The sequence below is a fragment of the Podarcis gaigeae genome (assembly GCF_964106915.1).
Source record: "Podarcis gaigeae genome assembly, chromosome: 14".
Lineage (NCBI taxonomy): Eukaryota > Metazoa > Chordata > Lepidosauria > Squamata > Lacertidae > Podarcis > Podarcis gaigeae.
In genome coordinates this window covers 14,354,822-14,355,813 of record NC_139690.1, presented here as the reverse complement: position 1 = coordinate 14,355,813, position 992 = coordinate 14,354,822, and positions in this window count along the sequence as shown.

Sequence of the window (992 nt, the reverse complement as noted above, 5' to 3'; positions counted from 1 at the left end):
AGATTTATCTCCAAGCCCCATTGATTTCAGTGAGAGTAAAGTATATAGATGTTTAAAAGCACATTTCCAAAAACAAAAACAAAAACAGAGTCCTTCTGGTTGGGGATAATTCAGAGGGAAATTCCCAGTTGTCAAAAAAGACTTTTTATGTATGCTACAGGGGTTCCTTTACCTTTACTTTACTACTATGGCCCATGTCTTGTTAGCCCCCAAATGGAAAACTGAAATTGATGGAATACAGTAGTACCCCGGGTTACATAGGCTTCAGGTTACATACGCTTCAGGTTACAGACTCCGCTAACCCAGAAATAGTGCTTCAGGTTAAGAACTTTGCTTCAGGATGAGAACAGAAATCGTGCTCCAGTGGCACGGCAGCAGCAGGAGGCCCCATTAGCTAAAGTGGTGCTTCAGGTTAAGAACAGTTTCAGGTTAAGTACGGACCTCCGGAACGAATTAAGTACTTAACCCGAGGTACCACTGTACACACATTTTGCAGTTTTTTTATACTGTGAGTAGATCGCAGTCTCTTGGGAGTTGGACGTGCCTGATATAGAATAAGAGAACAAGAAGAATATACTTTAGAGAAGACTGGAAAATGTTAACTGAATATATGTGTGAAAATTGTGTGCATTTAAAAACGCTGGTATCATTAGGATACTTTCAAGTGTAAATAAGTTTTGATGAGTATAACAATAAATTACTGAACGGTTTAGTTCATGTAAAATATGCAGGGATGTATCACTAGTCTCTCAGCTTGACCTACCTCTTAGGGTTATTGTGAGGATGAAAAATTGGGGGAGATGAGCTTGTACAACCCTTGCAGGGTTACAGTAAACAAACAACAGAATGCAGACAGAAAAGCAACAAAGCAACCTGCACGCGTGCATTTGCTTTAAGGCTTATTTATTGCGCAGGAGGTCATGCAACAACTCCCCTTCTATAACTGCCTACAATTCCCAGCCTGCCCCGCGCTCCGACTCCATGTGCACGCT